The sequence below is a fragment of the Manacus vitellinus genome, unplaced genomic scaffold (assembly GCF_001715985.3).
Source record: "Manacus vitellinus isolate BGI_N305 unplaced genomic scaffold, ASM171598v3 scaffold_53_pilon, whole genome shotgun sequence".
Lineage (NCBI taxonomy): Eukaryota > Metazoa > Chordata > Aves > Passeriformes > Pipridae > Manacus > Manacus vitellinus.
Genome location: NW_021940637.1, coordinates 511,915 through 535,841, shown reverse-complemented (window position 1 = coordinate 535,841; position 23,927 = coordinate 511,915).

Genomic DNA, 23,927 nt, shown 5'->3' with positions numbered 1-23,927 from the left:
ATCTCCCCATGTATATCATACGTTCTTCCATCAATACACTGCAAGAGGAGCCTTAGTGTTTCCTTTAAATTAAACCCTGATTTATCCAGATAAGCAGGGTCTGGGTGGAAAGGCTACTGAATCCCCACAGCTTATTGCCATTCCCACTCCTATTCACGGTTCCTGGCCATCACCAGGTCATTCACACATGCTGGCTTGATTTTCTGGGGGAAAACACAAGCCCAGGTACCTCATTAAGAAGGTTGAGGTGTGGTGCAGCTCCCAGACAGTTGGAGCAGTGGGGCTAGGGCACATCCCTGGTGGTTGGGGGTTTGGGATGCTCTTGGGGGGTGGATACTGACCTACTGGAGCTGCAGCCCCAAAGCCTCCCATCAAGGAAGGGGCTGAAGGACCAATGCCCTCAGCAAGAGGAGCATCTCTGTCACCAAGCCACAACCAGTCTCACCTTGCCTTCTTGCCTTGGAAAAGCTGCCTGGTGAACCCTCTGCCCTGCCTGAAATGCAGTGTTAAACAAAGGCATTCGGCCTTAAATCCCCTTTTACTTCTCCTCGTGCCCAGCTTTGGCTGGGAGCTGGGTGTGCTCGACAGCAAACCCACGTACAAGGAAAGCACATCAGCTCCTGGTGGGAAAGTGAATTATTGAAGTCAAGGGAAGCTGTGATGAAGCAGTCAGGGTGCTCCCAGTGAATTATTCAAAGCCTGGTTTTAAAGCAATTCCTGAAATAAAGATGACAGAGAAAGCAGAGTGAAGAAAAAACTCTGTAAACGGCCACTCTGATGCCTCCCTGAGTGTGGGGACCAGCCTGTCCCTCCATAGGCTGCTGCTGCCCAGCAGAGATGAGCACACACACAAAAATATGCCCTGGATGTATCTTTAATGTTATTTTATCCTAAAGTCAGACAATTTGGTCTGGATGGGCTGCTTTAACCCCACTGGCAGAAGAGCCAGGCAAAGAAAAGTCCCCGCTTCAGAGGACATCCTGCAAATTTTATTTCATGTCAACAGACATGAAAGCAGCAGAGCTGGAAGAGATGTGCAGTGCTGGGAGTGGGCAAAACCAAGCTGAACTGCCTCGAAGGCTCCTAAAAAAAAGCCAAACCACAAAGGGAAACAAGAGGGAAAGAGAAAATGCTTTATTACATCTGTTTGAAGTGAGGAAGATACAGGAATGAGCAAACACTGAACTGTTTTTCTTCTGCTCACAAATGAACACACTGCTAAGCCTAATGGGATTTTAGATTAAAAGTTTTAACGAAAAATAACAACCACCTCCACAAATGGAGTTTTATAAGGTCAAATAACAGATGCAGGGGAGTAAAAACCAATGCCAGTGTTTTGCCTCCTTCTGCAGGGATCCTTCTCCCAGCCTAAGCCCCCGTGTTCAGGTGTCCTCCTCTAATTCCTGCCTTTATCCTCAGCGGTCATGTTTCCTGCTGAGCATGGCTGGGGAATAATCCTCTGGCATCCTATTTCTGCTATCTTTTCTAGGCAAGGCTTTGCAGGAAGTTTGGTTCCCACGAGCAAAGGCCACCTTTGTGGAGCATCAGGGCTGCGGACAGGGAGCAGAGACTTAACCTGGGTGGCAACAGGAATGTTCCACAGGGAAAGGCACTTCCCCAAGGGGTTTCCCATCACTCTTGGGGTTACTCCAGCAATGTAGGGCTGCAGCCTGCCTCTACATGCAGTCAGGGCATCGCTTCCCAACAGCCAGTGGGGTTCTGATATGCTCTGATACCCCATTTGCTGATAGGGAAACATCCATTCCACCCTTTGCCCACCTATTTCTACTGGGCATCAAATGCATGTGCCCCATGACTCATTTTTGGAGGTATCAGGTACTTTCAGCAACAGCTGACTTCAAGGACACTGGGGTTTTGCAGCACCCTTGAAAAATTAGGCAACTTCTGCATGCCTAAATAGATGCTTAATGACAGACACTCATGGGTGAGCACCTTGGCAGCAGCCCAGGGCTGGGAGCAGGGTGAATCTGACACTGTCAAGCTGGGTGATGGGCATCATTGCCCCTGCTGCCCACCTTCACTGTGCATCCAGGTTCCTGCACAGAGCTCCTGACAGAGTGCTCCACACACTCCCTGCCCCCCTGGTGATGTTGCAGTGTGGTGGGGGATGACCTGCACCCACATCTCATCACTTCTGCAAGCTGTCACCTCTAAGATGCCAAACACCTTTCTGGTGCTGACAAAGCCAGGTAGCATTAACTCAGCACAGGAGCTGGCCTGGGGAAGGTGGTTTCAGCCATTTCACCCTGAAACAGGCCAGAAATTAGGCAAATTCCCCTCTGTGATGCCAGATACCAGCCCTGTAACCTCTGCCTGCCCCTGCCACACCTGCAATGGTGCCAGGGGAACAGCTGGCTAGGGACCAGCTCCATTGCAGCATGTCCAGATTAATAATAGGATGTGATTTGGATCGTGCTTATGCCTTTAAGCTCTTGTTTTCCAAGAGCCCCAGGGTGCTCTCACCCTGCTGCACCCTGCCATCAGCCCAGCAATGCACCCCTTGAGACAGGATGTCCTGGAACACAGCCATCCCACACACCCCAGCAGTAAGGATGGGCTCTCCCAGACCACATCCCACAGCCCCAAGAGGGAAGGGCAAGGGTGTGAACATGCAGCACTCTTCTGCAGAGGGATGCTCAGGTGGCTGCTGGAGAGCCATGCGGGGTGGCCAACCCAGGCAGCTTGTGCTGGGGAGTGGATCCTCTCCAGCAGCCGACCTGGACCACTGGGTGATTGAGAAGCATCCTCGGCCTCTCCAGCACTCTCAGCCCCCCTTCTCCCCTGCTGATTGCAATCAACACCTCATTCATACGCCTCTGTTTACCAATTTTCCAGGAGGTATCATGCTAATGAAGGGAGCCAGGCAATCAAGCAGCCTTCCAGAAGTGGGGAAAAGGAAGGGAGGTAAAGAAGAAAGGGCTGCTGCTGTGAGGAAGAGGGGAAGGGGCCAGGCAGGACTGGGAGAAGGGAGGGGAGAGCCAAATGAGGGGCTCCTGGGGTTTGCCCCACTATCAGCCCTGCATCCCCTCCTGGTACAGCCATGAGGACAGAGGTGCTGTTACCTGCTGGACAACATCTGCAGCATCCTTGGAAGAGGTGGTGGGGTAGCTGGGTACCACACTGTGGAAGGTGAGGATGCTGGCCACGGCACTGCAAGGAAGGTTTACAGCTTCTGAGAAAGTTCAGGTCAACCTCTGGAGAGGACACTGTGAGCCTGGGGTCACAGGTTGTTCTCTGCAATGATATCTGTCCCAGGAATTATAAAAGTGTTGCACAAGCAAAGCCTCCATGCAGGTAATGGAGTTAAAATTGAGTGCCAAGTCCTTTGGGCCACATTCTTGGCTGTCTGCAGGTGGGCATCACCAGTGCCTGTGGTGGGTTTCCCAGTTCTCCTTACCTGGCACAATGGTGAGATAGGTAGGATGGTTTGCTCCTTTTTCACTGTGAGACCCAGAATAAGGGATACAATCTTTTGCCCAAAATCCTGCTCTGGCAGCAAGATGAAAGCCCCCTAGGCCAAGGGGGGCCAGGCTGCATCCCCACCTAGCACAGAGGATGGAGGCCAGCAGATCCGTGCAAGCAGAGCTGGCAGAGGAAGGGTGGTTTGGTGCTGGATGGAGAGGCCAGCAGAGTGACAGGCAGGGCTGTGTCCCCTCCATGTCCCCGTGCCTTTGGTTGTCTGATTCATGCAGACAAGGAGTGACAGCCTTGCCAGCCATGGCAGCTCCAAGCTGGCAGCACCTGGAGTCCTTTCCCAGCTCCCAGTCTGCTCACCTATCAGCTACAGGCATGAGATGGGCAGGGTGGGGACTGCCCACCCCAGAACCACAGCTCACTGGGGTGTCTTGCTCCCACAGGGTTTGGTGTTGAGAGGAGCTGGGAGGCTGGAGGACTGGTGTCTCTCCCTTGCCAACACACCAGCCATAAAGGATTGTCCAGCAGGGTTTGCAAACCCCAAGCTGCCCATAACATGCTGTTGGCAGCCTGTTCTTATCCCTTCTGCAAGGCTGTGCTTGGCCCTGCCCTCAGGCAGGGTCCGGCTCTGGCCTCCCCACAGATGGGGACGGGCTCTCCATCACCTCCCACTGATTGTTGGAGCAAAGCTGCCTTGGGACAGCTGCCCCTTCCCTGTCTGCTGGCTCCTTACTGCCAGGACCACAGGTTTAGGGATGATTTTTGAGGCAAGGTCCTATTTTTCGGAGCAGAAAGTCCCTTGGGGCAGGGTTTCCAGCACTAGTGGACTGGGATCCCACGTGGGGAAGTGGGACCTGAGGGCAGTGCTGGGACACTGAGGACATCTCCTTGGTAGGAAGCACAGGAGAAAAGATGGCTTACACGTGGCAGTCAGGCAACAAACAACACAGTGGAAGACAGACGTGATTCCAGCCAGATGGAGAAACAGCAACAAACAATCTGTCTCCAGCAGAGGAAGCCCTGACAGCCCCAGCCACCATAGAGAGGGGAGCATCGGTGAGAGCATCCTTGAGAGCAGAAGGGAGGAGAGGCTTTGCCTGGCACCCAGCTGGGTTTGGAGCCCACCAGGGCTTTGACACCTCCACTCCAATCCTGGGGGACCACCCCTTTTCCCCCAAGAGCTGGTTTCTGGGGCTCTGTGAGCTGCCTGCACTCCCCCCTGCCTGCTAAGCCCCCGGCACAGCTGACTGATGAATGAGCTCTCGACATGATTGATCTCGTTGACAGTGTGAAACATGGTGATTACCTGGTGCTGGCAGATTTTCCTAAGTGTAGCTCATGCAGGCACAGGACATTTGTGCCATTATCATTATTAACCCCATTGTTAACGACTAATCTATGCAAAGATCTGGCACGGCCTCTTGAAGTGCAGGAGGCAGCCTCTGTGTTCAATGCTGGAGACGGACCCTGCAACAGAAAAGGGGATTTTTATCCATTTAACGTTATTTTTAATTACTTTCTTTTCTTTGTAGAGACTATTTATGGGGGAGAGCATCCTCCAGCCATTCCTGCTCACTCCATTGTCCCCTCAGCCCTGGGTGCTCAGCGTTTCTGGGTGGTCATGACAAGGTATTTCAGGAGCTCTGCCCCATCCATTCCCATTAAAATCCACTGCAGGTCTCAGCTTTCCCTTAGAGGAAAAGAGGTCCAAACCTCTTCTTAAAATGTTTTCTCCCCAAATATCTACCACTTGCCAAACCTAAATTTCAGCCCAGAAACTTAACCACAGTAAACGATCCTTTTTCTCACAGACCCCCCTGGAGAACAGTCGGCATTTTCTCCTTCAAAAGCAGCCATCAGCTGAGACCTAATCAACATCTTTCCTAAAAGGGAAGAAAAAATATATAAATAAACCCTCCACAAGGCGTTGTAGCTGATGCTCAAGTCAGGGGATCATTTAGGGGATGATTTATTAAACAGCAAACAGGTAAAAGGGAGACTGGGCTAAAGGGGGAGAGGCACAACAAAACAGGAGGGATTAGCAGCAAGGCAAAAATAGCCTAAAAACATGGCAAATGAGAAAATAGTGACATTTGCCAACCCCACAAGGATGAGTTAAAACCCTGGCTGGTGTAACTCAGCGGAGAGCCTGGGAAGCCAATGGTGCTGCAGTAATTTACAATAGCTGCTAGTTTGGCTCAATTTAAATAGCTCAGCTTTATGAATACCAGGAATACACGTGCAAAAGAAGAGAGAGGCAAGTTGGGAAGGTTTATTTACGCTGCAGCTTAGAAGGTGCTTAAAACCGATTTGGAGGCAGGCGAATAATTAATTGCATCTTTAAGGAATCGAGCTGTTAATAATACGCCCCACAGTGGCAGTTTATAAATGTTCCTGTCAGGGTGGAACATGGAGCATCACAGAGGGAAGGTTGGGGGGGTGGGGGTAAAAAAGCCTGGAGGAAACTCTTCCCCCCGCTCCCCTGCCTGCAAAACGAATTAAAGTTGCCATTTTTTTCTGCCACCCAGCTGTTCCTGACACCTGGATGACAAATCAATATTATAATGACAGCACCACAGCCAAAAACTAAAAAAAAGGAAATAAAAAAGTCCTATTACTACATGGGAAATATATATATTGCCTCCCACTCTCCAGGGCACAGCCTGTTAGTTGGGCACAAAGGGTATGATCTGCCTGAAGCCTGCAGAACCCATTAGGGAAGCACATGATAATGTTATTATGAAATTCAGCAGACGGGTGCAGCAAGGGGAAGGGGGTCCTGAGCAGTGCACGAGTTGGCCCCTCCTGTTTCTGGACCTCCTGCATCCATCCATCCCTTCTTCTGTTGTTCTGTCCTTCCATCCATCCCTCCCTCCATCCTGAGGACCCTATCACCAGAAAGTACTTGCAGAAGTGGGATGCACGAGGAAACAGGTGCCTTCACACCACTTTCTCCAGTTAATCTCCCCCAACCAGGAGAAACCAAAACAGGACCAGCCAGCACCTCCAGGGCTACAGGGATTAAACCAGCAAAAATCTCCAGAGCCAGGAATTTTACACTACAGGACAGGAATAACCCTCTAATAAGGAGCTGGGAAGGAAGACCTGGAGGGAAAGCTGGTTCCTTAAGGGAACAGTTGGCTGAGAGAGGGATTTGGCCATGGGAAACCTAAACCCCCGTGCGAGTGGTCGCGGTGGGGCAGGGGCTGGCTGGGGGCATTGCTGAGCAAGCCCAGCCTCAGGGGTGGCAGCAGCCCCTCCACTCCCACCCAGGATGGGGGCAAGAATAGCCAATGTTTTGCTCATGCCCTCTTTGGGTGTTTCCCTCCTCTTTATTCCAGCAAGGGACAAAGCCATCACTCCTCGCCTTTCCAATCACTGGAGCCACATCCCAGGACCCACATGCAGGGGAAGGGGATGGCAAGGGAGCTCCACACTGATGGCTCCGAGCTTCTCCTCCTCTCCCAATCCACCTCTGAGGTGGAAAATCAGCGCTTGCTGAACCCTGCCTTGTTTTCCATGATTAATCATTTTGCTTGAGAGCAGCAGGATTCCCACCGTCATCCACCCCCCCCAACAGCCACGTGTGAAGGCTGACGTTAATCAGATAAATTCCTTTGCAGTAGCACCAACAATTTTTCTAAAGCACAGTCTCCCTGGAGCTACTAATAATTACTCCAGATCCAGACATTAAAGCACCACCGAAAAAAAATGTTTTTTAATTAAAAAATTAATTTTTCTGACAGACCCACTGATGCTAAACTTGGAACAGCAAAGCATTCATCAGCAGGGAAAGAAGAGGGATGGCAATGACCTGCTCACAAGCCTCTGCTGGGAAAGGGGCAAAGAGGATTGCATCCCTCAGGGCTTTGGAGAAGATATCCCATCTCCAAATGTCCTGTAATGTCCCTGCTTTGTACAACACACCTCAAATGGGGCAGAGTTAAGGTGATGCCCAGCCCAATGACTGCAACCCCAATTGCACCTTTCCCAAAAAAACACCTCTGTGCTGCTGGCCAAGGGAACATGGAGCCAGGAAAGAACTGTATCTCCAAATCCCATCTCCCTAAGCCCCTGGGAATGAGACCATACTAGCAGGACGTCCCCAGCCCCATCAGGAGCAGGATGAACCCTACAGAGTCATCTCCTTCCCTGGAGGCACCTGAACCTTCCAGCCAGTCTGCCCTGGGCTGGCAGGGTAAAGGAGAGGAGAGAATGGAAATAAAAACACATCATCAGTGGGAAAAAATTCCATTACTTCAAAGGGGTTTTGATGGGGAAAAGGGGAAAAAGGTGCAGATTCCCTTAGGCCCAGTTTGGGTGGCCAAGCTGAGATGCAGGAACAGTAATACAGTGTCCAGTAATGAAAAAAACTGATTTGATGCTCTGGTGAGCTCTCTCACAATTCCTGGGGTTACTAATCATAGCAATGCTTTAGCTCTCCTTCCCTCCAGCTGCCTCTCATCCAGGGGGCTCAGGCTCAGGACAAAATGAACCTCTTCCCCTCACCAGCGCCAAAGTTTGCAGAAGAGGGTAGTGAGCGTCCCTGTCTCACAGGTTCTGAGGGTGTTTTACACAAGCCTGACAGAGAAACATGGCCAGGGGCGAGCTGCTAACAAAAGATGCTTTATTGCAGGAGGATGAAAGGCAGGATGGATCGAGGCAGCAGCTGGATTAATTGGATGTGGGGAAATACCTAAATATATACATGGAGGGAGAAGCACTGAGCTGCTCTTGCAGGACTGCATTCAGGAAAAGCCAAATTGATGGCCTTAGATAAAGGTGCTGAGAACTGATTCCTCAGTTGCCAGTGGTGCTGCCAGCCTTCTGTGAAAGAGGCAGAGGCAAAAAAGCCCCCAGAACTTCTGGAAGCATCCTCTGCACCTCCCAAAGGGCCCCAAGGCATCAAGACAGGGGAGGAATACTCACCACCAGTGACGAGCCTGGGGTTCAGGCAGGACCTTCCCTCCTCCTGGCCTAAGAGCCCACTAATAAATTCACTGAAGTCAGTCCAGGAGATCTGGGAAAGACAAAAGGTTGAATGAATTTGAGTTGCTTAACCCAGAGAAGAGATTGTCAAGGGCAAAACCGAGTCTGCAAATACAGAAGGTGATGGCTGCAAAGTGGGAGAGAAAGCCTGTTCCCTGCATCCAGTGTGTGGGGCAGAAAAAGGGATGGGTTGGATGCTAAGGAACCCCTTTCCAGCAGCACTGGGGAGGATCTGGGCAGCCCAGGTCTAGTTTTAATGAGGAAAGCTGAATTTTTTTGCAGCTACATCTAGAAGACCATTTCCCAGGGCAGGTGGGTTGCTGGTATGATGTGAATAATTACACCAGTCCATCTTCCCACCGCTCCCTGCAACATCACACACCCAAACACAGGAGCTTGGCCTCTGTTAGAGCAGAGACAGGAAAAGGAATATGACTTCATTTTCCATCAGTTCACCAAACAGGTGAGCAAACAACCTTCAGAACCATTAGTCTTCACGTACAGTGAGCAGAGATTAACAGGGATTTATCTCCGCACTCCCCTTGGTAAGCACCCACCTGCCCAAGTTGGAAGGATGCTGGGTGTGGTGGGGGGAAAGGGAGCAAGGAAAACATCTGTGGGACCTTGGGAACCACAATTCATTGCTTTTCACCTCTCTTTGAAGATAATTCGGGGGCTAGAAATCTTTTGGAAACCTTGGACCCACGGCTGCCTTCCCATGCCTCACTTCTGCATTATTATGGTGCATTTCCCTCTTTAAAAACAAAAGAGAACAAAAAAATCCCCCCCAAAAAAGGCAAAAAAACCCCAACCCCTCAGCTTTTCTGGGATGAGGGAAGAATATTTCTGCTCACTTGAAAGCCTTCAAAATCAATACATCACCTACCTGTAATAATCCCACACTTCAGGAAATTGCTTGGAATCACATCTATTTGGGGTAGACAATAATTTAGACTAGGTTCCCCCAGGACTTCCTCCTCTGTACGTGTGTGGATCAGTCCTGGAAGCAGCAGGTTGATGCAGCAGGTACATAAAAACCCTTGGACAGAAGCCTGGCTCTGCCTCTCACCCACCTCACAGCTGGCCATGCCCCTCCTGGCTCCAGCCCCATCTGATTTCCAGGCCCTATCACTTCTTAACACATTTTTTTTTTCCTGAACTCTTGAAATTAAATGCTGTTAATTTATTTTGCAGAAAACTCCACAATCTGCTGGTACTTCTCTGCCAGCTGTGACCTCATCCCCCAGTGATTGGATTTGGGAGTAAATTAATAGAACCAGTTCATTAATTAATTGCAACTAACTTGTGCGGTGAACTGGACCCATCTCTCATGTTCACAGACTGCCCAGGAACTGCTCTAGATTCCTGCTCAGGAAGCACTTACTATGTTTTAATTTAAGCTGAGTGGTTTGGATGAGCACTTCCAGTGTTCCAGCTGTTAGCAAACAGCAAACCTTCAATTAGCCCGTGTTCAGCTGCTGTATCTGACCCACAAAATAAAGGGGAAACCCTGAAGACAGCATGCCCAGGCATCAAAGTTTCTATGGCCAAGGGTAAGGCTGAGCATCTTGGATGCTCCTACATCCTATTGTCGACAGAAGCCAGCAGCAGGCAAATGCTCCAGCAAAATCTCTAAACACTGCACATATATTCTGGGTTTACTCACTGGGCTTACCACTGAATCTTATTTGCTGGCATGGTTTGGGGTTTTTTTTCTTTCCTTCCTTCTCCCTGGGAGAACTTAATAAATCTTTGAAATCATCAAAAAGAAATGCAGCTTCAACACTTAGCATGGTTAAGTTACTTCCCAGCAATATAAACTAAGGCTGTAAAGTCAAACATTTCCACGCCATAACATGAGGCAAAAACGAGGGTTTGGGAGGGGAGGGAGCAGGAACAGCCTCACCTCAGCTCTCTCACTGCTCTGGGCCAGACAAGCCTAGAAAGCCTGTGGCTGACTGGTGGTGGGTACGGGGATGTCACTCCCCTCCCTGCTACACGCAGCAGTTTCAGCTCTTCTCATTACAGTGGTTGTCTCTGTGTGACCCCACTGAGAGGCAGGCGCTGGCTTGATGAAGCACAGCACCTCCGAGGCACGAGCACGGGCAGCTGCAATAAGGGACCAGCAGAGACAGATTGACTGGCCCAGCAATGCCCACCTCCTCCCTCTCTTCATCTGTTAATAATGTTTTGTCCAGTGTCAGACAGGTGGGAGAACCCCCTTCAAAACCCCAGAGAGGAGGCTGGTGGCACTCACCAGCTGCAGGACCAGGGAGGGAGGCAGGCAGGACCAGGGGTGGATGCAAGCAGGACATAGCCAGGACCAGGCTAGGATTGATTCAGGCAGGATCAGGGCAGGATGGAGACAGGAAGGACAAGGGCAGTATCAAGGCGGGATGCAGGCAGGACCAGGGATGGGTATGGCAGGACCAGGGTACAATCCAGGCAGGCAGGACCAGGGACAGACACGGGCAGCACCAGAGCAAGATGCAGGGAGAGATACAGGCAGGACCATGGATGGATGCAGGCAGTGTTACCATGGCAACACAACAAAAAAGCAGCACGGCCACAGCTCCAAGAGCAGAAGGGGGTCAGGAGAAACTTTGATGCTGGGGAGGACACAGCTCCTCCAGCACCAGAGAGAAGTTGCGGCTCCCACCACAGGATGTGGCACCCACAAAACCCTTCCACCCTGGCAGCTCGGGGTGCCCTGGGGACCCCAGATGCAGGTCCTGGTGGTGGGGTCCCTCACCCCTCCCCAGTGCCAGGGAGCTGTGGGTAATTGTGATGCAGAGAGCTGAGGCTGTGCCATGCCCTTGATTTACTCTCTCCAGCCTCCTGCTTTCTAAATCTCACTTTATTAGTATTACCGCACAGCAGAGTGCAATTAGCAGTATATTAGCAATAAAAAAGCAGCCAGAGCCAGAAGTACTGCAGGTTATGGTTTTAAATCCTGCATCTGACAGGATGACTGTGGGCACACACTCTCCCTGTGACCCCTCAGCCCAGGCTGTGGTGTCACCCATCCCCAGGGGCAAAGGGGTCTCCAGCAGCTAATCCCCCCTGTCCAGAGCTTTTATGGGTGCTGCAGCAGAGCTGACACTAGTCCTGGCCACATTTAACCATTTATATTGATTACCCTGTCAGCTCATTTGAATAATTAAAACCAGATGGAGTCCTTTTAAGTGTTTAAGGGAACAGCACCAGGAGAATCCCCAGAGCTGTGTGGTTTCAGCAGAAGGGTTCAGGGGAAGCCAGGCAGATTTTGCTGTAAAACCTTCCTCTCAGTGACATTTGCCACCCTGTGAGGTACCTCCCATGTCCCCGCTGCCAGGGGTAGGGTGGTGAAATCAGCACAGCTTCCTCCCCAGGGCACACTGGTAGGAATAATTGTTCTTGTACACTGCTGCCATTCCTTATGTAAACAGCATTAAAGCTGCCAGCCAGCCACAAGCCTGATAAACGGCAGCAAATAAACGAACCCAGTGCCATTATCCCAATATTCCAGTGTGTGTAGGGATGGCAGGGGGGGCCCAGCATCCAGCCCCACTTTGGCATTATGACCCTCAGCTCCTGCTTCAAATCTCACCCACCTGCAAGGCGAAGAAAAGCTCTTACAGCAGGTCTCTTGCCAGGGACCTCTGCCTTCTTAAAATGGATGGGTGACACCAGCTCAACTCTGGTTACTTGTTATTCCATCGTCTTTTCAAAGGGAGTAAAATATTCCCGGCATGGCGCTGGTTATGCACTCCTGCCATCATGCAAGGATGAGTTATCTTTACAGAAAGAAGCAGAGATTAATATGTCAAATGAAAATGAACTATCAGCAGAATAAGATGAAAATGCAATGGCCAGTGACAGAAAAGGAGGAGAAAAAGGAAAACAAAGCTTTTTGGGAGGACAGGAACATTAAAAATTGAGGAATTGATCAGTGTTGGTGAAGGTGGATGGAGTCTGAACACCCTGCACAGGGCAGGGACCTTCTTCTGCCCAGAGCAGAGCACCACAGCTTCAGCATGGCTGGGGTTGCTCCTTGGGACCTGGTCCCACCATCCCCAGAATGTCACAGGTAAGGGGGGGTTCCCCAGGGGCAAGTGAGCAGCTGGTGGGAGGCTGGGGTGCTCGTAGCAGCTCTCCCCTTGCAGCACACCACCCCTGACACTGGCTCTGTTCAAAACCTCATGCCTCAGGCGGCTTTGAAGCTTTTGGACCAGCTGCAGAAGATGCTGGCAACAGGACACTTTAGCAGGTCTCCATCCCACCGACAGCACATACACCCCCTTTCCCCAAAACTACCAGTGCCCTGCCCCATGCTCTTGGCACCCCATCTGCCCCTCAAAGCAGCATCCAGCCCTGCTGTGCTTTCCCAGCCTCAGAGCCAACCATCAGAAATAAACACCGCTCCAAAATATTTTTCCAAGCAGGAATGGATGTGTTCCAGCAGTGGCACAGACACCTCACAGTTTACAGGTGTTTATTGTCTGGGATAAGCATTTGAGCCAAGCAGGTTTTATTTAGACATATTTCCAGTACCTGGAATTAGCTATTTACACTGTCCCAGTGTTTTGACATGGTTAGGTGCCTGGATTTTGATGGATCAAGCCCCTGAGCAGCAGACTGGCACGTTTCTGTTTCCTCTCCTCCCAGCAGACTCTCATGCACAGGCACCAGGATGGGGATGCAGTGCCACAGTGCTGGGCAGAGTCCCACAGGCTCCCCTGCCCTCCAGCTCCTCAGCAGGGAAAAGAGGCCAAAAAGATTCCTTTCCCTGCCTACTGCTCGCTTCCTCTCAGAGATAAGAATTAATTACGTTTCCCTGCCTTTATAACTGCCTGGGGAATTTATCAGCTCCCTCCACCACAGGGTCCATCTGATTTAAGCGTGGGGGGATATGGATATACTGTTACACATGTCCTAATATTGCAGACGGGATATCATCCCTCAGCACTGAACAAATTGCAACAGGAATATTTGCAGGGTTGCTTCTTCATTCCCCAATCCCTGGGGTGCCACAGCCCCATTCAGCAATGCCAGAGCAGGCAGGGGCCAGCCTGATGCCCAGGGGAACCCCCTACACTGTAAATCCCATGGGCCTCCCACTACCTCAGTTGGGTTTATGACCAGGAAGGAGCTTAAACAGCAGAATAAGGGATTGCTCCCTCCAAAAATCCAGCTTTTGGATTTGGCTTCAGTAACTTGGCTTCCCCCTGCTCTTGGACTTTCAGAGCTGATGGGACCCTTTCAGGGCCACAGAGGTTGGCTCACTCACATCACAGTGCCAGGAACAAGAAACAGAGGCTGCTGTCAGTCAGAGGAAGAGGACCAAACTGTCCCATCCTCATGGGACACCTGATGTCACTCAGAGACACCCTACTCTGTCCCCACATCCCTGCCCACCCTGCTCAAGAGCTTCAGCACTTGGAGACACAATGCCTGGGCAAGCACCATCCTCCTGGCTTGGCACCAGCCACCCCTTGCCCTCTGCTCTGTCCCTGCCTGCCCAGGGGTGGCAGGGCTGTAAAAGTCTTTGGTGTGGGGACCTGCCATGAATCACTTTGAATTTACAGCTGAGCTGTGGGAAAGGGAATTATATAACTCTCAGGAGACAGGCTGGCACTGAGCAAACATCCATCAGGCACAATTTCTAGATTATTTACCATGGCTGGGTCTTGCCAAGAGAAACACCCCCTGTACTGGACAGTCTGCAAATGGGTTCACCAGTGGGGACACATTCCACAAATGGAAAGTCTCTGTGTTGCTTGTCAGGGGAAAAACGGGATGTTCACCCCCCCCCATCCATGGGATAAGCCCAGCAGAAGATGGGTCTGAGCTCCTGGCACAGCCCCATCTGAATTCCAGATCCTGGAGCCGGAGGAGTCTGGCAGCACTGCCAAGTAACTCTTTTACGAGCAGCACTTAATTATTCGCCCTTTTAAAACGTTTTGCATCATAAACCCGGGATGGAGCAGAGTAAGGTGATTATTCTGCCATTCACTCTCCCTCGCTGGAGGCCTGTGGTGTGTGTGCAGGGCCAGCCTGGGGATCCCATCTAAGCCAGCACCCTACAGTGTCACTCCATACTGAATTAAGACCCATCCAGGAAGATCTAGGGAGGCAAAACCTACCTCAGACAGGTATCACAGGCAGTAGGATCCATCATCAAACCGTTGTGTCCTCAACACCAACAGCCTTCAATCAAGGGAAGGGGAAGGAGATGCTCTCCAAAGCTCAGCCTGGGTGGCCTCAGAGGTCCCTGTGATATACAGGAGCTATCTTCCCCAGACACAGGCTGTATTTTGCTCACCTTAAGTCCTGGCCATGCCAAGCTGTTGATCCCACCCTTTGGTGACACCAGTTGTCTGCTTGGCTCTATAGCAGCTGATTTAGGAGCAGACCAGTGGGATGGACCAAGAGCTAAACAAAACCTTAGTTACATAAATAACACGCTAATTGTGCCCTATTACATTCCTTAGACTTAAGCACACATGGAAGTGTTTCTTCAGCCAGGGAGGGATTTGAGCTTTACTTTTAAGGTAGGACTTGCAAATCCCTGAAAACTTGAGCACCCTGGTCTAGTGGAAGGTTCTCAGCCCATGGCAGGGGGGTCAGAACTGGGTGATCTCTAAGGTCCCTTCTAATCTGAGCCATTCTGGGATTCTGTGATCCGAGTCATCACAACAAGCTTCCCAACCTTTTCAGCCCTTGCAGAGAGAGAAACTGATTCGATCTGCCCAAATGCTGACTTTTTAGGAGGGATTTTGGATTCCCTCCCAACGTGGAGACCTTATACCGGTTCTCTGCCAGTTTCCTTAAATTGGCAGTAAAAATTGAGGGAGACTAAAAGTCTGTGATTTGTACCTTCCACATGGGAAGTGGAACAATCTTTTCTTCATTTACTGTGACAACTGCAGTTCAGATTTAATTATTTACGATAATGTTCCAAGGCACATCAGGGAATGTTCTCTTAGTTTGTAAAAAACAGCGTCACCTTGGTACTGAGTGGCATCTAGCTACGGGCTCTGCTACTGCACTGGCGGAGGCACGTGCAGCTCCAGGAGTGAAGCAGACTCCAGTTGTCACACCTCTTCTGTCCAGTGGCTTGGGGGCTTTGCCCAGCACAACCCCCCAGAGCCATCCAAGCCATCCCCAGCAAACTGGCACACGTGCCCTACTCACCACCCAGAGTCCAAGACAGGGTCCCTGCAGCCAGGACAGAGGGGATAAGGAAGGGGACATCAGCAGGGTCACTCCACCAGCACTCTAAGGTGCTGCAGCCTCTGCATGAGCAGCCAATGCTCCTCTGTAACATCTCCAGCTCCCCTGGCTGGTTAACAGATGTATCCAGAGATGTATTTTTACTCCCCTCCCCTGAAATACAGCCTGGAAGCCCCATTCCATCCTGGACCTGCTGTCAGCCCCTGGTTCATGCTTTCTCCTTGTCCTTGTGTAAACACCCACTGCCCCACCTTGGCATGTCTTCCAGCACTTTTTTTACTGTGTCCTTCTCCATTAGTCACAGGAATTAGGAAAGACAGTTGGTATTTCATCATTAGATGTCTCACATCCAATAAATTGACCATTATTCTGCACTGATTAGCAGCTCCAATTCCGTAAGTTCAGAATAGTTATGGCTTTTTTCCCCTCCCCATCTTCAAGGAGTAACACAGTTTCTCCTAAGATCTGTTATAATCAAAGGACTAGAGCTCTGGAAATGTCCTTTGCACACGCAGGAAGGTTTTTTTCCTGCTCTCCCTCTCTCAGAGTGAGCATCCTTTGAAACCCTGGCTCCCGACTCCACGATACCCCTGTACCTGACCTGGTTTAATTTTAGTCTTGCCTGAATCTGCCACTAACTCATTTAGCTGCAGCACTGAGAGCTCTCTATGGAATTGGCCACAGGTCAGCTCACATACTTTCATTACAATTGCAGAGTCTACACGTGTCCCGCAGCTCTGACCTGGCTCCTGGATACTGGACACCTTCCTTTCCAGGGCTGCAAACTCCCTCTCCTCCAGCCAACCAGCACTGCTGTGATGGGAGGCAGGAGGCTGCACCACAGGCACAGCTCCTCTTCTATCACAGCACAAATGTCAACACCAGAATTTGCATCATATCCACAACTTCACGGGCTGCATAGAAACTGAGTGGTGGATACAGTCTTTTGGGATGTTTCTAGCATTTCTGACATGGCAAATGATGCCCTGGAAAGAGGTGACCCAGCTGCCCAGTTATGGCCACGATGGGCCAAGCAAGACATAAGAGCATGAAAACTCCAATGAATATTCATTTAAAAACTTGCTCAAAGATTCCCAAGGTAAATGTGGCTCTGTATTAATTTCCCTCTGCACACTGAGCACATTGTTATTGCAGAGAGAAAGCTGCACAGCTGGATAAAAATGGGTTTGAGGTTCTCTCACCAGAGCAGGAAGATTTAAAGACCCCCAGCATCCTGCTGCCCTGCACCTCTTCCACCACATGTACTGAGGGACCATCTTCCCCCCACCTGCAGCCAGGACTGGAGCAGCAGGTCCCACCAGCCTCAGAGAAGCTGGCAGTTCCCTTTCAGTTTCCATTTTTCCAGAGGTATGGAAAAAGCCCACTCTGAAAACAGCCACATAAATACTCTCAATGGATGTTCAATTCAACTAGTTTTGTTGACCTCAGAGGCAAGGCTCTAGCTGAGTCTCACAAGTCAAGAAGAACATGGCAACATAATTAGCCAATGAAGTCCAGAGCAGTGAATTCCAACAGGAAGCAGATCTTCACCAAATAGACCCAACCATTCAAGCTCCTCCTTCAGTCCCAGCTCCTCCTTCACCAATTCTCTGCCTTTTCAGCACTGGAGGTCCCCTCTCCTTGCAGCAGACCCCAGTTTGTCCCACTCCATTGATACCCTTTCCGTCCATTCCTATTCCTCACACCTCACAGTTCTTCCTAGGTTGTAATTGGGATGATGACCACGTCTGTGGACGTGTTTGTCATCCAGCTCATCTTTCTGTCCACTCCATACCACGAGACCCACACCTATGGAGGCATTCATCATCCCTATGTGCTGCTCTGACACTGATGTCCTCTTGAGCCGTGTTGGACTGCCTGGGAGATAACGATTCTCGTCTTTAACAGCTCCTCCAATATTTGTAACCAGCTCTGTTACTGGATCTCTCCCATACCAGGTCTCTAATTGCAGTGTGATGTGTTGGTTCAGCCAGCTGATCACCAATCACTCCGTCAGCCAAGCCCTCAAAGTGGCACCTGGGGAACGATTCACTTCAGTGACATCTCACACAGCTCTGTACAGTTCCAGGAGCAGGGATGAGGACGGGAGGGAGGGGGTGGTGAGGACCAGGACATGACCCTGCAGCCAACACAGCTCTCTGCATCTGCATCCCATTGCAGGGGCTTCAGAAGCAAAAAGAGGACACTGAGAATTGGAGCTGGGCAATTCTGGGAATTAGCAGACAAGATTCAGAAAAGCAGGCAGCTTCTGCCTGGTATCAGGAAGTTTTGGATCTCTACCTCTCCTCTAGATCAGCCCTGGGATGCTCATCCCTTCCATGGCTCAGGGTCAGCTGCTGCCTGGCTGCTTGGTCCTTCTTAATTCCCATAAATCAGAGCTCCTCACTTTTCATCTGTAAATCTGGGGAGCAGCACCCTGTGCTCCATGGGTTAAAGTCACCTCATGTTATTTGGGATGGTGCTTGGGCCTCTCCATTCCATGCCAGAGGGAAAGTGGCTACCCCACCTCTTCCCACATCCCATTGGCACCAGTATGAACCAGCACTGAAAAAAACAATCCCCAGCCAGGAGGGGTGTGGGGAAGGGCCGAGGCTGAGCTGACCCTTGCCCTCCTCTCCACCCTGGTGAGGATGCTGCAGCTCCTTCCCTATTCCCCTCTGTGTTCAGTGGCTTGTTCTGCTCCAGGCTCAGAGGGTATTTCAGCCATCTCAGTGCTTCTAATCTCTTTGGGAACATTGCTGAGAAACACAATTTCAAGCCTCCCAAGATGTGACATGACTTGTAATTTGAGGCAGAGGCGAAAGCCTACCACCCAAGGGACAGAAAATAAAGAGCCTGTGCTTGATTCTGCTCCCAGTCTTCCTTCCCGTGATACTCCCCTTTCCAACCTGAGCCACAAAACCTGGGGCTGGAGTCCCTGAGCAGCCCCCTCTGGCAGGAGGGGACCTCTGGCCTCATGTCCTTGCACCCACCACCCCAGGAGAGCAAGTCAGAGTCAGGGAAAGGACCTGGATGAGGAGTGAGAGGTGTGGGGCACAGGGGCTGCAGGCAGTGAGGAGGATGGAAGGCAGGGACAGAAGAGTGTCCTGGGCCACAGCAATCAGCCCAGCCCACAGAAGCCAGGGAAGCCATTTCAGAGCAGCTTCTGCAAAGCAAGAGTCTGCAGTACAATCAGGAGTGCCATCTGCTGGCATCCAGCCCTGCTCCCCACCCCACCAGGATCCCCCTAAAATGTGCTGGTCCCCCAGAGCAGGATCCCTCTGCAGGCACCCAGGCAGCCTCAAACCCCATTGTACCCCAAAATCCTACCTGCTGATAGGCTCCAAACCCCACTTTTACCAAATCAGCTCCCACAGCTCCACTTGTGTTATGCCTACAGAAAAAGAGCTGCAGGATCCAATCAGTGCCCCAGCTCTCAGCCGTGGTCTCTGGCTAAGCAGCTTGCAAGAGCACTCCCCAAATAAGGCTGCCCCAGAGCAGGGGCTGCCCACACCAGCACCAGGTGGTGATGCTGGCACACACCACCCAGTTTCCCAGTGCTCCAGTGGGCAATGCTGAAACAAGAGGAGAAGTAATGCTGGCAATTAGCCTTGACATTTCTGGGGCCAAAACAAGGGGGAGGCAGAGGAGGGGGAAACAAATCAGAGACATTAAATCTCAGCATGAGGCAAAGCCAGTTAAGCATCCCAAATTTCATTCTTAAAAAAAAAAAAATATATATATATATCCATCATTGATTTTACTGGAGAACACAGGGATTTGCTTTGTCTCCTCAAGCCCTATATGAGGGTCAGCCTGGTTGTGAGAGCATGGAAGGGACAGAAGTGGGAAGGAGCTGACCATGCTGGTGCACACGCCTTAGTTTCACATCAGAGGAGGAGATAACTACCTGTGATCCTGTAAACTTTGATTCCCACTGCAGCATCCCAAGCAATGCTTTGTTCACAGCTTGGGTGTTACTTGGGAGATTCCTCCTCATTTGTCAGTGTAGCAGCTCCCAGCTTCTTGGCTGGGTGATGGTTTTATAATCATTTCCTATATGTTAACTTTAAATCCCAAATAATCCCACACGACTGGAGCCCATTCCAAGTGAGCAGTAAAATCCAATTTAGGATCCTATTCTCTCGGACTGTGTAACCAGAGCCTACTTCATGCAGGAACAAGAATCCAATTCAGCTTCTTTGCCTCTCAACAGCTGCCCCCATGAGACTTTTCCAAATGAAAAAAAAAAAAAAACCAAACCACACAAAAGCCAAATTCAGAGGTGAGTCGGGCCAATCTGGGAAGGTTGGCACTTGGGGAAGGTGGCTGTGGGGCTGCAGGCAGCTCTGCCTCCTGCATCCCTGCCCTGCTCCCAGAGCTCTTGCAGTATGTTCTCAACAAGCAGCTTCTCTCTCACACCACACCCCAGCTCCACTCCTCATCCATCCCTGCACCCAACTCCATCCCATGCTGGGAACCATCTCCCCAGGCACCTTCTATGTAACACTTCCCCCCATAATGCCTATTCCCAAAACAGTTTAGTCCTCTCAGGCTTCTCTACCATTCTTATTTAATTTCTATTAACCCTTATTAACCACACAACATTCACAAGTCACTCCAGCACAGAATATTTAAAGATTCCCCAAATTTAGTGACTTACCCAGTGCCAGCCCTTCTGTCTGAGGACACTTCCCATGCCCCAGGGCTGGAGCATTGGGGATGGGGAGTCGGCATCCACAAAATCAGAATTTGAACAAGACACACTGAGCTTTCAATATGATTGAACTCCCAGTTTCCTGAATCCCCTTTTCAGGTTTCTTGACTGCATTTCAGCCACTTTCTTGCTAGAGCTGGCAGGAAATGGCTTTGTCATCCAAAAGATCTGTTGTCCTTGGGGAGTCACACTGCAAGGACACAAAGATAGTCAGGAAGGGCTGCAAGGAAAGGATGGGAGTCAAACCCACCCCACCAGAAATCCTGACTGGATTCAGTCATCACAGCTTGCTTCATTTTTTGTCTTTAGATGTTGCACTGCAAACTCACATTTCCCAAGCAAAAAATATTTTGAACCAACTCTCCCATATTTTGGCCACTTACAAATCACTGGAATGGGACATTCTGGAGCACTTCTGAAAACCTGCTTTCAAACTGGGGAGATTTATCAAGCCTGACCTTCCCCACATGCACTTTGTTTGACAAAGGAGCAGTTTCCAACAAATACAAACCAAGGCTACTCCGAAAATCCGTCCTCACAGCTGAGACCTGGCCTGCTCTCTCCTCCTTTCTTCCTGACTGGCTCCTGCCATACTCTTCCTCCTCCAACTTGAGTTCTTCCTCTTGTGGTTAATCCTCCCAGGGTCTGGGTTGTCTGGGAATCTCCTGCATTTAGCAGAAAACCTGATTTCTTGATCTTCTCTCCACACACACCCTGGCAGCCTTGGCTTTCACATTAAAGTCTTTTGGGACGTACCTGGCCCTTATGACAAGACAGAAAATAAAAATAATTATTATCTGTACAAGAATTAAATTTGATGTGCCTCCCTGAGAGTATGTGGAATGAACAAAGTCAGTAACACCACAGGGAATTTTCATCCTTTTAAGGAGACAGCATGGGGAAAGGGATGCATGATTTTGGAGAAACGGGTCCAGTTCCTGAACTGGTGTCTCTGATGGGCATAAGACAGGGTGGGAACATGGATGGGGAGGGGGACCCATGTGTGCCAGGGCAGCTGGAGAAATGGAGAGCATGTAGGAATGGGTGGAGTTGAGGGACACTAGCTGGAGAAGGCTGAAGAGGGGCTGAAGCCACCCCATGACTCAGGGATGGGGGTTCTTCTCTCACCCAAAACATTTTTGCCCCATTTTCTTCTCCAGCTAGTCAATCTTTCCTGGCTCTTGTCCCATTTCTATTTCCCTCCCTCCATCCACACTGTGACCCAGGCACACACCCAAGTGCACTCAGCCAGGGGTTTTGCCAAGCAGCAGCAAAACATCAAGTCAAAACACACAACAGAGGCTGGGTTTTTTTCAGGGAAACAGCTCTATTTGTGCCATGTCAGCAGATGACAGTTTTCCAGGGGCTTGATGGAGCTGCCAGTGGGCTGCAGGATCCTAGCAGGAGGAGAGCCTGACCCTGGGCTGCTGAACTGCCACTCTGACATTTTTTTATATGCCCAGAGAGCAGCTCTCCCATCTCTCATGGGCATCACCTGTGGTTTCAGCAAGGATCCATACACCCCTGTGGGGTGTTCCAGTCCTGCCAGCACCTCCTCACACACAGCACATCTGTGGTTTCACCAGTATTTGAAGCTTGAAGAGGCTTAAGATGCCTCAGGAGTATTTTTCATGGGTAAATAGACCCTTTTGCCTCCATATCACTGGCTCAGCTCCAGCCCAGGGTCAACAGTGTCATTGCCAGCTGATGAACTGCAGGGAACAAGGCACTGGTCTCACTTTCACTAGGAGGAGACATGTCCACATTGCAGCTGCTCCTGTCACACCACTGTTAACCAGCATCTTCTACTGAGGCAAGATTTCCTTTCCACCAAGACAAATCAAAGTACCCCCATGTGGAATGTTTCTGGGAGCATCTTCTGCACTGCCCTGTGCCTTCACAGAAAAAAAAGCCAGCAGCTGGTTCCTTCCCACCAGCACATGACCAAGATCCTCCAGATCACCAGTTTCTACTGGGAATCAGCCCTGGCTGGTAGGGCAGGGGATGTTCAGAGAAGCCCTGCCTGGTTTGGAAAGAAACTCATCTCCAGGACCTTCTCTCTGACTTCCTGCAGGTATTATATCCACAGGAAAATGTCACATGCTGGGCTTCACAGCTGGCCATCATCCCTCATTCCTGCCATCTAGAAACCTCTGCATGTCTTTGTAGACCAATACAGCTCCTGGAAACTCCAAAATTTCACCTTTCAGAAGGAAAAGCCTGTGGTCTGAGCAGAAACCATCCTGCAACCATCTCTCTCTTTTGTTAGTGGAGTGTGGACACAAGAGAGTCCCCACATGCTACTGAAGAGGCAGTTACTGCCCTAAAAGTCCCAACTTTGACCCTGGATATATGGGGCCAGCCTCCTTACTGCAGGATTTGGGTCCTTCTACCACCAGCCCAGGTGTCCTATGTGGGCACTGCAGTGGAGAGGAGGAAGAGGGCACAGAGAGGAGCCAGGAAAGAAGCCGCAGGTGAGGGGCAAGGTGTGGGTGGTGTTACAAAGAGGAAGAAACAAAGTGCGTCCTCGAGGACCCACCACAGCCAGCCTTGCTCAGTGGAGGAGGTGGCCCCACTCTGCCACGCAGCCAAGGGGGACAGATCCTGCTAGAAATAAGGCCCTTGTTACTGTGGTGATTAGTATTGCCTTGCAAATGCAATCGTGTGCTACAAGACTATTGTGACAGTGGTGGTGGGTGAGCTGACAACAAGAGATTGTCCCGGCTGCCCCAAGCCCTCCCCAGCAGGGATGGAGCAGAGGAGCTGCTCCTGGCAGCAACCCTCCTCAGCCCTTGGTGACACAGCTCAGAGGCTCCAGCTGACAAGCAGGTTTAATTGAATATTTCTCTCTTTACGTTTCTCTTTCCAGCAAATAAAACCAGAGCAAGATAAAAATATATGATGCTTAAAGGGGACACTGCCAAGGAATTTTTATCCGGTTTAATTTGCATTTTACTCTTCATTTGTTTGCTGCACCGGGGCTGCAAAACAGCATTTTTAAGATTTTTATTCCCTTTCCTGTGTTTTGCCGTGTTTCCAGCTGGCAACTAGTGACTGAGGCCCCTTGTCCCACTGCTGTCCTCTGGGCTGCTCCCACGCACACAGAGAGAGGTGCAGGTAACCCTGCAAACCACAACAGGGTGATGTGGTTTGTCTCACCTCGTGGCAAGCCCAAAGGCTTCATTTATACACTGGCTTCTGGAATTAACAACTGGATGGAGGATATTAGCTTTTGGATAAAACCCCAATACTTGAGAGCTCCCAGCTGTTCTGCCCCGTAAATTTTGATAGAATTTCTTAGTCTCCACCACATCAGGACTCAAAGGCAGAAATCCAAGGCACTGGTTTCCTTCTCAGGACAAACAAACGCCAAGCTGGAAATAGTCTAGAATTCCCCATAACCTCTACTTAGAGCGCCAGGACAAGCCCAATTTCCCTCCTCCCTCCTCGAGCCCTGCTAATTTCCCCAGCCACAGTGATAAATGGCTGCGCCGGCAAAGTGACATCTTTCTAATCTGCTCCAAGACAGATGGTTTCCGCTGCCAGGAGAGAAATCCCCTGGTGAAGTCTG